This window comes from Nannobrachium achirus, assembly GCF_963921795.1.
Source record: "Nannobrachium achirus genome assembly, chromosome: 6".
NCBI classification, from domain to species: Eukaryota; Metazoa; Chordata; class Actinopteri; order Myctophiformes; family Myctophidae; genus Nannobrachium; species Nannobrachium achirus.
Window position 1 is genome coordinate 21,787,733 of NC_137815.1, and position 13,922 is coordinate 21,801,654.

Consider the following 13,922-nt stretch of genomic DNA (forward strand, 5'->3'; position numbering starts at 1 on the left):
GCTGATGTACTAGCTCACATCGTGTTGCAACGACGCATTGTGAACTTGCAGATCTATTTCTTTTTTCTTTTTTTACTGAATGTTTGTCCCAGGATGGGGTTCATGTGGTTAATACAGGGTGGAAGGAGAGGCTTATGAAGTGTTTCCAAATGTCATTTCTGTTGAATGTCTGTACGTGATTCATTTGCAGGTGAATCATGTTAACTGGAAACCGGCAACCCTCACAGACAGATAAAAAGGTTCCATCTATTCTTAAACTGATTTTGAATTGAACTTCTTGACTGGCTATAAGAACTGGAAACTATGTGACAGAAATGTCTAATGTACAAACATTCCAAACAGTACTATCACACACAATAAAACAATAAAATGTAACCATTCTTAAGAGGACAGTCTGATGGTCATAACTTATTCAAATGTAACAACAGTTACTGTATCACTACATGTTTCTCTGTCTACTGACACTGCTGGGTGGTGAAAATCTTTAAAGATGGGTTGCCATGATTTTTGTACTTTTTCAGTTTATTTATTTATAAAATTCAGCACCCTACCCAGGGCTCAATATGATAAATATTCAAAAACTTGGTGATGGTAGCCTAAATATGGTGATGGTAGCCTAAATATGGGATTTACAAAAGAAAGACTGAAGGCAGCCAAGTGCTGACTATTTGTCCTGGGGGCACAGAAAGGGTCATTATCCAGGAGTGTTACCAGTAAGTTAAAACAACTATCGACTCCAATAAAAGAAACGATCAACATGGAACTGTTTGCCTCGAGTCTCGCCTGTCTGTCAGCTCGCCCTCCCTATTCAAATAAATATTGTTCAATGGGAATGAAAGATTGAAGACATACACATTGTAGTAAAATGTGTGCATTGAGGCTGTAAATAATGGCACTAATAGTGGATAATAAAGTCAAAAGTCATTTCCATATAATTATATGAAAAAATAAACTGATATTATTGTTTAGATACTGTATATAAATATCAATATCAAAAGCTGTCCATTATCTGTTACCCCATATTTAAAGAGCTTATAGTAGTGTTTTCCATGTAGATTTCACAATTAAATGGGGTTTAGGTGGTTAATTTATAATGTAAATTAGGCTGGCTATGTTTGTACATTTGGATCCCGGGGAGTCAGAGCTGAAAGGAACACATAAAACCACCTCCAAAGCTTTGGACTGTAGACCCAGGGCTCCACTGGCTGCGTCGCGTTGCTCTGCGTCTTGACGGCGTCATTGACGCCGTCACATTGGCGTCCGACCGGCTCCACAGCAGCGCAGCGGCTGTGACTGGGAGGTATTCATTCTATGGCCAATATAGCCCATTTCCAAAACAACATGAAAATCACTTTCAAATAGGAATAAAACTATGAATGTGAACGTATAGAGCGCACTATGTTCACAGCAGAGAGCAGCAATGCACCACTGACCACTTTGTCATGATTATAGCCTGTTGTACATAATTTTATCAAAGTAGACCGCTGTATATTACATACAAAGATATGCTAGGATTTTTGGGATTTCTAGTCACCCTTGTGAATGGATAGCCAACAGCAGAAACGCACGTATAGCCTACATTTAAATATAGGCCTACAATGCATTTATTCATATTTTATACATGACTGGACGTTGTGGACGCCGTCAAAAAATTGAACCGGGGCGATTTTTTAGTTTGGACGCCGTCAAGGGAGCGTCCGACGCGGACGTTGACGTCGCCAGTGGAGCATCCCTTCATTGATTAAAACGGGAGCGTTCCCAACGCTGACGTTGACGCGACGCTCGACGCGCCCGGTGGAGCCAGGGGGTAATGTGGCTGCTGTCCTAATAATTAGACACTGCACACAAAGTCACATTACTAGAAAATACAAATCTATCTGTTTCTGACAGACAGAAATGTCAATATTAGAATTAGTTGTGTCTATCTCCACAGTTATACAGTCTAGGGGTGTAACGATACATTTTAACAACGATACGATACGCATCACGATACATGATTGACGATACGATACATGATTGACGATATTGGTTCATTCAAGGCGATACGATTCAATTCAATGATTTAAAATCGATATAGTAACTACCGGTATTTAGCAAAGAAATCTGTGAAACGTGTCAATAGTGCATGTTTTTAAGGGAAAAATCTATTATCGATATAAATAAGTAAACACTGTGATTCTCAAGCAAATACATGGACATTATATTTCAACACATATGGACAAACCCGTACCTTGACATGAACACAGAGATTACACACATTTATCGATAGACCAAGAGTAGCTATATGGAATGGAAAAGTAATTAAACCACTTATTAATTTTCCTTCTTAAAATTGCTAATACAAAGCACCAATACATAGTTTCCATACAATAAATTATTTGCACTGCGAAACGATTCAATACCGATTTTAATCGATACCGATACAAAGCCAAAATGGTACGATATATGCTTTTGCATATCGATATAGTAGATCACTGCAAAATAAAATCTTTTTTTTTTATTCAGTGTACGAATCGTTGATTCGTTATGTGTCGAATCGTTGATTCGTTACACCCCTAATACAGTCACATGCAGGGCCAGGCCTCTGATTTCACGAAATGCTCTATTTGTGTTATAAATATACACAGTAATATAATTATAATAATAGCCCAAATAAAAGTCAAACCAAACTGTATAAAATATTTCATAATTACATACCAAGATTACAGCTACAAATGGTGGCAGGGATACTTTGAGTGGTTAGTGTGTGGTTACGAGTCACATGTTCCATTATCATATAAGACCAGATCCACCACAGTCTTCTTTCCTGTCTCGGCTTTCCTACGGTCTGTCTCTGCTACACTGTCTGTCTCTCTGTGTCTCTCCTGCAATGTCACCCTCTCAGATTTCCTACTGTCTGTCTATCCTGATTGCCTCATTTCTATCTCTCTTACACTGTCTACCTCTCTCTCTCTCTCTCTCTCTCTCTCTCTCTCTCTCCCAGCTATCCTACTGCTGTGTGAATGTGTGGATTGCACGTTATAAAGTTGCAGTCTTAATTGCACAGCCCTAGTAAGTACCATCTTTTGTTTTCTTAAGCGGACTACCCAAAACAGTAGTGAGAGCAGCATCAGCTGTTCAACATTTATACGTATAATGGTCGTGTGAATATTATATACATACTGTATGTATCATGTACAGTATGTGGTCATTGAGGACCACCAGCGAATGGTCAGAGGTTGTGCAGACCCCACGTTGGGGGATCCCTGTGCTAGCTAGGTAAACCTGTAGGTAGCTGCAGCAGTGAGCGGTGCCATGCATGCTGCCATTAGAACTGGAAGTGTTCAACCAAACTCCTTCTCGGTGAGTCACAGATCAAAGCGTTCCGTTAGAAACAACATTCTTTGCCCTCTACTTACAGTAGACAACGATCTGATGTCAGTAAGCCACGTGACTGACACACACGCACACACGCACGCATGGACGGACGGACGGACGGACGCAGTAGCAGTGTGTGTGGAAACAGTGTTAACCAGTAACCACATGATGTGAGCAGACAAGAAGCTAATGGGATTGGACCCAGAATGGTTCTGGATATCTGAGTAACCAACATGTTGTACCGCGTCCAGATCCGCCATGGACAGCCACTTCAAAACCACACACTCCAGACACACTGCATGCTTCTGACGGGTGCTGGCTGGACCATCTGAACTACTGATCCACTGGAAGAGGAACTGGTTCGGACATGTAGATTTTATTCTGTATATAATGACCCAAAATGATAAACTCGAATTGTCTTCAGAGAAGAGTACAAAAGTGCGATCCACAGAGCGCAGACTCAGGCCAGGCCCGGGTGCCTACGCAGGGCTGTGTCAGTCGCGGGGTGCAGCCAGGGGTGTCTCACCAAATTCTGGGCCCTGGGTACAAGGATTCACTGCCCATTTAGACTGGGAACGCATTACCTCACTTTATTTTGTGCTTTAACTATTGAAAAATAGCAGATCTATAAGCTCACAGCAAGCTTGTAGATCTGCTATTTTTAAAAAATCTTGAAAATGTGTCTTTGAATATTTCAAATCCTTCAACATTTTTGAGTTACAAATGTTTGCTTAAAAAATACACGTATTCAAAGATTTGCACACATTTTCACGACTTTTCAAAAATAGCAGATCTACACGCGCACTCAGTGCTGTGCTGTGAGCTTGTATATCTGCTATTTTTCAAAAGCTAAAGTATAAAATAATTAAGGCCCCTTCACCTTTTGGCCCTAGTAACTCAGTCCCCCCCTTTGTGACACCCCTGGGTGCAGCCATCAGGACACGAGGAAGCTGGTCATTGAGTTTGTATGACAGACAAAGGAATCCTCTCCACCAAGATCATAACCACAGCCAGTCACTCTACACACTCACTGCCTGTAAAGTGCAAAATCATTTTCTCAAACTCAAACTGCAGTAAGTCGTAACGGTAAACCATCAACATCGGCCCCAACTACCTCAACTGCTCTATCCGACACTTTTCACTCAATACTGATGGCTCCACTGTCACACCCTCCACCCATGTCCGCAACCTGGGCATCATTCTCGACCCCAACCTTTCACTCCTCCCACATGTAACAAAATCATTGCACATCTTCTAGGGATGGGACGATATGAACATTTCATGTCATGATTATTGTGACCAAAGAAATTGCGATTTCCGAAATTACCGTGATAATCAAAATATCCCTAATATCCATTACCCTGGTGAGGAACATTTGCCAAAAAATTGCAGATCTACAAGCTGACAATGCGTTGTGAGCTTGTAGTTCGGCTATTTTTTGGCAAAGTGATTTGGTAGAGAGTGAAAAAAAGAATGTATGAAGTATGTTATTTCCAGGTCCGTTTTACCAATTACAGAGGGTGTAAATGGTACCAGATATGCAGCTCGGCAAATAAAAGGTGAATTGATCCCAGTGCATGAAGGAGGATAATTTCACGATACATTTCTCCACGATATGATAATTGTGCGTGTTTTTTTTTATCACAATAAACCATAATAACGATTATCGTCCCATCCCTACCACTATCACACCCTCTACCCATGTCCTCAACCTGGGCATCATTCTCGACCCCACCCTTTCATTCCTCCTCCATGTAAACCAGGTCATCAAAACAGCCTTCTTCCACCTCAAGATCATCATTGTACGTCTCCAGCCCTCTCTGTCATTCTCTGTAGCTGAAACACTCATCCATGCATTCGTCACATTCCGGCCCGGCTATTGCAACAGTATGCTCCATGGTACCACCTCCAAAGTCCTACACAAACTCCAATATGTCCAGAACTCAGCTGCTCGCCTACTCAACAGTACCCCTTCCAGAGACCATATTACGGTCAAACAAAGAATCCACTTCGAAATACTACTCACTAGGGCATTCACGAATAGTGATTTTTAGTATTCAAATTATTCGACCTCAAAGTATTCGAATATTCGTCAGGACTGGCCAAACTCTCAAATATTAAGTAAGCAAGAGGCGAACATTGTGAAAATAGCAGATCTACATGCTCACAACGCCTCGCATATTTATCTGCGGAACCGAGTAACATTAAATGTAATACCTACAATTCCAAGTGCTTGTCAGGGTGGGGGTCCCCAGTTTATTTTGGGGGTAAGGGCCTAAAAAGGTTTGAGAACCCCTGGTATAGAGCATTAACAAATTCATCCACCAGGGGCATTTGACAACTCATTCTTATGACTTCCTATCTAGCCAATCTTTATAAACTATATATTTAAAAAATATATATATATAGTGACTTTGATATTCAAATATTCGAATATTTGATGAATGCCCTACTACTCACCGCCTTTAGGTGATGAGTAGAGGCAATGAACAACCTCTTCAACCTCAAATGTCATGTCCCCTCCCGCTCCCTCAGGTCTGGTAACGGCAACGCCCCTTGGGGTCCCCAGGACCACGTACCGTACCTGGGGGCGATAGAGCTTTTTCTTGTGCTGCCCCAACCCTGTGGAATGCACTAACCCATTACTATCCAATCCTTCAAAACCGCTCTCAAAACACCCCTCTTCAATATGGCTTTCCCCAGCTACACAAACCACTGTTTCACTGAGCCACTGCTTTTAGTCATAGCCTTTTCTTAGTGTTTTAACCTAATAAAGTTATCCTTCCCCCCATATAAAGTATCTTTGGGTACTTAGAAAAGAGCAACATAAATTTAAGATATTATTATTATTATCATAAAAAGCGGGGGACTCCAGGGAAAACCAGGATGGGAAGAACAGGTCTACTGCGTTTCATCCTGCTGGCTGTGCAACTGGATGGCAATGCCAACTGGACCTGGATGTGTTACAGATGTGGACGCTGTGTTCACTGTTCCAACTCCAATGATCAAACACTTTCCCCACCTCTGCCCTTGCAAGATGTGTTGGATCAACACACGTGTTAACTGTGCCGGTACTCATGTCATCATGTGGCGGACATGTTAAAAATGTCATGTGGTTTGGTCTATGCGGGAGAAACTAACGTCTGCACACAGTTCCATCACTAGGCTGTAGCTGTATACATGACTACACTAAATATTTATCAGAGCTGATACATTTGTAAGACCTTTCTGTAATGTAGGCTTATAAATATTCTTTTTCTGTTCAACTTTTATTTTTAATTTTATTTGAGCTTTCATCCACAGAGACATACATGTTGTCACTGTCGGGTGGAAACCTTGTATGAAAAAAGAACCTCCAGTGGATCCAATGTAGTTATGATACATTTTACTTTTGAATACTTGGTTAAATATTTATAAAACCCACAGACACAGTTTAACATAGCAGCGGGACACGTTGTGAGCTTGAAATATGGAAATACGAGGTTTCTTCCTCACAGGAAGTTTTGGTTGATTAACTACTTTCAACCTGATGCCCCTATTTTGGGCATGTCATAATAATAATAGGCACACATTTCTCAAATATCCAAATTTAACAACAGCCAAAAACGGAAGAAAAGAAAATCATTGCGTAGGCATTTAGCAGACCCTCTTATCCAGAGCGACTTAAAAGATGGCAGTAAGCATGAACCAACAAACAAGGTATATACTAAGTCACACAAGTAGAGTGCAGAGAAAACTATGTTTTGCCTTTGCCTGGCTCCAGCCAATAGACCCACCCACTCTCTGAGTGGACAGCTTCTCTTGGTCTGGTGTTCCATAATGAACCTTTACCTGCTCTGGTCTGAGGCAAGGCCAGGCCAATGAGAGCCCCGGAGGAGGGGGCCATGGGGAGGCCATTCTGACAGCCATGGGGAGTCTATTCCATAGTTTGGGAGCCAGGAAGGAGAAGAGTCTAGGACATGCATCGTTGAGTCACTATGTGTTGTGAGCTTGAAGATCGGCTGCCTGTATTACAGGGCTTACGCTGTTGAATCAGCTAATTGATTAAGTTCAAAATCCATGTCAAACCTTCACAATTGTGCTACTTGATGCATACCCTTCTCACCCTCTCTCTCTCTCCTCTGTTGTACCTTCTTAAACTCTCTCTTGCTTTTCATTTTTATTGCTTCTTTACGGAATAACAAGGGGATGGAGTATGACTTCTCTCATTCCTTCCATTCATTTTGGGAGGCTGGTGATTCACTATTACTGCCAGTGTGGGTTTATGGGTAATTTCAAAGTGTATGTCAATGGGAAACATCCAGTCAACGCACTGAGCGACGCTTGTAAAGAACGTTGAGCTGGATTCAAACTAAGATATAAATTATTATTATTACCACCACCTTTGTGTCTGTTTAAGCATCTGTGTTAACTTAATGTTATTCAGTGCGTGTATGTGTGAGCGCACGTGTGTGTGTGTGTGTGTGTGTGTGTGTGTGTGTGTATGTGTGCGTGCGTGTGTGTGTATGCATGTGCTGTTTCTTGTGTTTGAGAGCAGCATTGTGCGTCTGTGTGTGTAATGCTTTTGGAAGTAGTATTGTGTGTCTGTGTACGTAATGTTCTTTGGAAGAGTGTGTGAGTGTGAATTTGAGTGTGTGTGTGTGTGTGTGTGTGTGTGTGTGTGTGTGTGTGTGTGTGTGTGTGTGTGTGTGTGTGTGTGTGCGTGTGTGCGCGCGAGTGTGTGTGCCATTTCTTTTGTTTGAGAGTAGCATTGTGCGTCTGTGCGTGCGTAATGCTCGTTGGAAGTAGCATTGTGTGTCTGTGTGTAATATAATGTTCAGATGATGTTAGAAGCAGCTGTTTTGAAGAGTTCATCTCTAAAACATCTCATTAACCACACAGCCTCTAAACTTCAGCCACACACCAAGTTCACAGCTGGAAAAAACATTTGCACTGATTGCTGGTACTGAGTACTGGTATTAAACATTGGTATTGCTCTCTGGTACTGTTTACTAACTAGTATTACCAATTACCAATTGATCTCTGGTACGGCAGACTGGTATTGAATGCGACTACTGAAGGTTGGCACTGATGCACTGGATGAAAGCAGTTGATGCTGGTAATTAATATTTTAATTTGATTCTTACATTTGTGTCTAATTTAGCCTAATTGTTTAACTGTTTGCAATATTGTGGTTATTGTATACTCTACAATGTAGAGTATTGTGTTTTTTACTATATTGTAAAGTCGGCTTCATTGCAAATGAGGGCCTGCCCCTCAATTGTACCTTTGAGATCAAAAGTGACATTACAGCCAGTGAAAGTAGGGAGCAACAACACCAGTGAAATTACAATCAACCAAAAGTAAGGCTAGGGCTCCAGATCCACCAGGAGTGTTGCGTTGTGCCGGCGTCAAAAAATGAACCGGGGAGAATTTGGCGTCGGCAGTGGAGCACCCTTCATTGATTAAAAAGGGAACGTTCCCAGCGTTGGCGCTGACTCGACGCTCCATGGTTGCAGTGGACCCGGGGGGTTAGGAGTACAAGGATCAGATCCTAGTACACCAGTGAGCTTACAATCAACCAATAGTGAGGAACAGAGACTTGCTGTACTCCTAGAAAGGTCATTTGTCGGAGGCAGAACAAGGATGAAGAACAGAAGGCAGAGTGAAGAGGAAGGCACTGTCTAACAGTGAGAAAGAGGAGGAAGTGATTCAGTGTTGGAGGACCTGTGACCGGTCTGTCTGTGTTCTACAGCAGATCATCTAAGTAGCAGACGTCTAGTCGGACAGCTTGGAAACTATGAAAACATCCCAGAAAGTGGATGAGACCCTCTCCTCTCCACTCCCCCCCTGCGCTGGGCCAAACCAGAGCATACTTACTGGGTCTCTGCCTGGCCTCGGAGCAGCGGTAGCGCTGTGCTCAGCACAAAACCCAAACGGAAAAATCTATGTTGTAATGAAGGTGAAACCCTTTGGGGAGCTCGCTAGCTCTAATTAACTTTTCCCTTCTTGTGAGGCTTTTCCAGTTCCCAAGCCCCTTGTCCATTAATCAGATTCTTTCTAGGTTTTGCTATAAATATACAGTAGCACCGTTCAAGGGGGTGTGAATGATATTTTTGTTACAATTGAGTGTTAAATGGAGTGTTTATTCAGTATCAGGGGTCTCTCCGGCTGTTAAATAAACAGAAAAGACATTCTCAGATCAGGATACAAATTTCATTCCAGTCAGGCGAGAGATCTCATCCAGAATCTCATCATGTGAAATTGTAAGTGGTGAAACAAAACGAGCTGGAACACTCTAAAATTGAATCTGATGGGTTCTCTCTCCTGATTGGATTTAATTGGTGTCCAGAAAATGTCAGATTAGAATGTACACCCATCAGGAACGGAACACTCTGTGAGCGTGAACATTGGTATTGCTCCCTGGTACCGAGTACTCTGGTATTAAACATTGGTATAATACCAATTGTACCACCTCCTAAAAACCCTTTTTCTGTTTTCCGTTTCAGAGCAGTTTAACCTGCTTAGAGTGTGACCTCTGGAAGATGGGGACCGGTATAAGTCACTTTTAGCCAAATACCATTTCAAGAGGATTTAAAACATGTTCTCACTAAAAATGCACAGAACTACAGGTTGACAGTGGAAAATGTTACACAGCTGAAACACACTAAAGATGCAGGAGGGGGATTTCAATCCTGTTTTGTCATATTTAATCAATCAATCAATAATGCATTGCCATGCATTTGGGTCCCCATCCAGAATCGATGGGGGTAAATTTACTATAATCAACGTTTTTGTCTTGCGAATGCGACGAATATCCAAAAATATTATTGAACTCAAGTCTCCATGGCATGACTAATCAATAGAAAAAAAATCATTTTGGGGGTGAACTACTCCTTTAACCCTGCAAGGCCCAGCGTTGCTTTTTGGCAACGTTTTTTAAATCATTAAAAAAAATGTTATAATTAGTTTTCCTGTTCTTTTTTCACATTAACATCACCATTACATCCTATTGTTTAGTATTACAATGCCATTGGCCACGATATTTGCATATAAATACATTCACACCTCCCAGAGAAGTTGAAATTCCAGCGTCTGGACGAACAACATCTCACTTTTTAACTGAAGCTATTCCTCACTAAAACATAAGTAAAATGCCTGTAATATTGTTTTTCGTGATCATTAGAATGTCTAGAACACGTGTATATGTTAATATTGTGAAAAATATCCCCAAAATGCAAATTAGAGCATGATTTATGATTTATGGCTATAAAACCTTACAAAAACATTATTAATTTTTTAACCTTACATTTTCCTGTGATTAGGACTCCTACAACAGCATCTGATTTTTTTTTTTTTTTTTTGGGCCAGTAGAAATTAATTCGGGCCTTGCAGGGTTAAGATAAAAGTGAGTTGAAACTCAAGTAAAACATGGAAGCAAAGAAGGAACATAAAAAGTACATAATACTCAGTGTGAGGTTTGTGATTTGTACATGTTCTTATTTTACAAAGTGATAAATCTTTGAGCCGATTCTTATAATCTGATGACGTTAAGGACACTGTTTCTGGGCTTACCTATGTAGCCAGCAGATACCTGGGCCAATGCTTCCTGTACTGTGCATCGGCACCGGGAAAGCATCTGTGTCATTTTTGCGTTCAAAAATAGCAGTGCTGTGAGCTTGAACATGTGCTATTTTTCAGCATCTTCAAAGTGTGAGAACTACTGATGTAGAATCGGCCTCAGGCCTTAATGGTAAGAGACTTCAGAATGGGGAACAAAGACAGTTTAGATCTGTTAAAAGTTCATGATTGCACTGGGTTTCAAGTATGTTTCAAGTCAGCATTGTATTTCAGGAAATGCAATCCACCTGTTTTGCTCTCCAAACAGACCTCAGCAAAGCACTTCAATCATGAATCATGATTAAACGATACTATTTGGTTTAAAAATGGACTACAAACAGAAACCAGAACACCGACACAAAAAATAATATTGCCTTCGTATTATGCATCTCAAAAACATCTCAAACATTTATCATGTTAATAGCGATGAAATTACGACATTCTCCCTAGTCTGAATGAGTCCCTGATCAAACTGCTTCAATGGAAAAGCAGTAGCGGAGGAGGAATTAAGAACCAGTAGCAGTACAGTAGCTCAGTTCTCCAGTTTCTGTCAAAGCATTCAGGTTTATGTTGCAGAGTATTTAAGGTGGCAGCAGACCAGGCGATGTGAGGTGAGGTGAGCACACACAGTGTAAACACCATCATGCTGCTCTGAAATCAAAGACTCAACAATCTCCTTTGTGTTTGACAAGTAGAGAGAGAGAGAGAGAGAATGTGATCCATGAACGAGATTTAAGAGATCTTTAGTATAACTGAGCTTCTCACGCCAAGACCTCAGCTGTGGTTTCTGTTTCCATGGGGGGGTGGGGGGTATAGAGTGACAGAGGGAGAGGTGGGAGAGAAAGGAGGAGGGGGGCAGCTAGAGAGAGAGAGAGAGAGAGAGAGAGAGAGAGAGAGAGAGAGAGAGAGAGAGAGAGAGAGAGTAATGTAATGTTCTTCTCCAGTCACTGGGAATTCATTGAGACTCAAACCTGGAGCTTTCCAACTGGACCTCTCTGCCGCCGCTCTTCTTCTACTGCAACTAATCCTGCTGCTGCCTCCGCTGCATCCTGCAGGCTGACACCTCCCAGGACATCCCAGGTACGCTAGCCCTCCACGCTCCAACACACTCTAAACTAACACCCGCACCTCTACAAGCTCAGGGTGCGATGCGTTCCGAGCTTGTAGATCTGCCGTTTTTGATTGCGCGGCACGATGCGCAGCCGTCTATAAATCGGGCGTAGCACACACCTAATAAGACATCCCAGGTGCAGGAGCCAACATGTTGCATTCATTAACATGATCTCATAGTGTTGGTTGCATAATAAAAAAAATTAAACAACGTCAATGGGTTTTACAGGGACAAAGTGCCAGTGAATTAATTACATAAGTGCACTAATGGTAATGGGGCTAATAAATTATGTATGCATTCATGCAAGTAGAGAGATGTGGTATTTTAACAACAGTGCAGTGATTATAGTATGATAATCACATGATGCTTATGTTAAGGCTAGTTAACACTATGTGGTTTTATCGAAAAGACCATTTAGTACTACAGTATGAGATTATGTACAAACTAGTTATTAGTACTAGTTATTATTAACTAGTTACATTGTAGATCAACTATTTTTGCTATTTTGACCTTCTCTGACTTCAAAGTTTGAATCTACCTATGAAGGTGGATTCTGCTTTTCAATGGGAATGGAGTGGTTTCTTGACAAGGCCACAATTGCAGGAAATACAGAAGAGTTAAAACGGCACATCTGTACATGTTTTGTAATTTTGTAATAACTATTTTATGTTTTTCTGAAAACTTAAGTCAAGATTAAAAGGCGTTTTTAGAATCGAAAGATGTTACGACTACTTAATGGATTGATGTTAACACTAGTTAATGGATTGATGTGAAGACTAGTTAATGGATTAATGTTAACACTAGTTAATGGACTGATGTGAAGACTAGTTAATGGATTGATGTGAAGACTAGTTAATGGGTTGATGTTAAGACTAGTTAATGGATTGATGTTAAAACTAGTTAATGGATTGATGTTAACACTAGTTAATGGATTGATATGAAGAATAGTTAATGGATTGATGTTAAGAATAGTTAATGGATTGATGTGAAGACTAGTTAATGGATTGATGTGAAAACTAGTTAATGGGTTGATGTTAAGACTAGTTAATGGATTGATGTTAAAACTAGTTAATGGATTGATGTTAACACTAGTTAATGGATTGATATGAAGAATAGTTAATGGATTGATGTTAAGACTAGTTAATGGATTGATGTGAAGACTAGTTAATGAATTGATGTGAAGACTAGTTAATGGGTTGATGTTAAGACTAGTAAATGGATTGATGTAACACTAGTTAATGGATTGATGTGAAGACTAGTTAATGGATTGATGTGAAGACTAGTTAATGGATTGATGTTAAGACTAGTTAATGGGTTGATGTTTAGACTAGTTAATGGATTGATGTGAAGACTAGTTAATGGATTGATGTGAAGACTCGTTAATGGATTGATGTGAAGACTAGTTAATGGATTGATGTGAAGACTAGTTAATGGATTGATGTGAAGACTAGTTAATGGGTTGATGTTAAGACTAGTTAATGGATTGATGTTAAGACTAGTTAATGGGTTGACGTTAAGACTAATTATTAGATTGATGTTAAGACTAGTTGGCAGCAGTATGTGGGCTTGCAGGCCCGGGGCCCATGCAGGGTCCGAGGTATTTGCTGCCTGCGCAGGACGTGGGACCACCAGTACATAGTTGTGGCTGGTGGTGGTGGTGGACCCACTGACGAGGCAGTGGAACAGTCCTGAGACGCGGCACGCAAACCCCACATTCCATGCACCGAAAACTCTCCACTGGCTCTTAAACGTGTTTGATGAAATGCTGGGTTCCTTTTTAACAACACTGCAAAATGTTTGGTAAATGGACACAGATGGGGTTCGTATGCAGCGTGAGGTGTTGGCTGAGATCAGT

General features: G+C 41.0%; 1 protein-coding gene across 1 annotated transcript in view; it reads right to left on the reverse strand.

Moving 5' to 3' along the window:
* Window positions 1-13,922, reverse strand: part of cenpp (centromere protein P) — a gene marked incomplete at both ends in the record, with an annotated part of 145,405 nt that overhangs the window by 41,046 nt on the left and 90,437 nt on the right. The gene's annotated exons all lie outside the window — the stretch shown is intronic.